Source organism: Diplotaxodon limnothrissa, linkage group LG17, assembly GCF_057381915.1.
Source record: "Diplotaxodon limnothrissa isolate DT_005_m linkage group LG17, D_limnothrissa_male_GT1.1, whole genome shotgun sequence".
In the NCBI taxonomy this organism is placed as follows: domain Eukaryota; kingdom Metazoa; phylum Chordata; class Actinopteri; order Cichliformes; family Cichlidae; genus Diplotaxodon; species Diplotaxodon limnothrissa.
The window spans coordinates 32,457,385-32,458,046 of NC_140612.1; positions in this window are offsets into that span (position 1 = coordinate 32,457,385).

Here is a 662-nt window from a genome sequence, read left to right on the forward strand (position 1 = left end):
ACCAAGTAATGCCAAAAGAGGGACTTCTGGGTTTACAATAGTCATGTGGCCTGAAAAAAAATAAAAAATACTGCCACATTCTGCTACATTTTGACAGTTTCTTCTTTAGTTCTCCGATGAAGGCGCACATTAAAGATTAAAAGTCAAAGTCTGAAAGGCCACATTTGCAACATTTTTGCCGTGTTCTGTTAACAAAATCAACAGATCACCTTACTTGCAGGTCCTAGAAAATGCATGAATAATTACTGATGTTTCCTTGCTTGCTTGTCACTTGTCATTTGATGCCACGCTGAAGCACTTGGACACACATCTGCAATGTGTCAAACAAGGTGCTCTTGTTGAAACGGCGCCTGAATTACCAATGCAGCAGGGAAACATTCATATGCACTTCGCTTTCAAGGTCAGTGACTGTTAAGTGGTTCTACAATATGTTCTTTACTAATTTAATACAGCAGAAACTTATTTCCTCCGAGGACATCAAGAGGAGGCACAAGTGCTGAAAGTGCTTAAGAAGAGTTCAAACTGAGTGTGCGCAAAAAAAAAAAAAAAAAAAAAAAAATATCAAGCATAATCACAGAATTACAATTACTATAAATGCAAGTTTGGAGTAATTTCACATTATAAATCATCTGAGAGTGTTTAAAAAGCTTTTCCAGGATTAG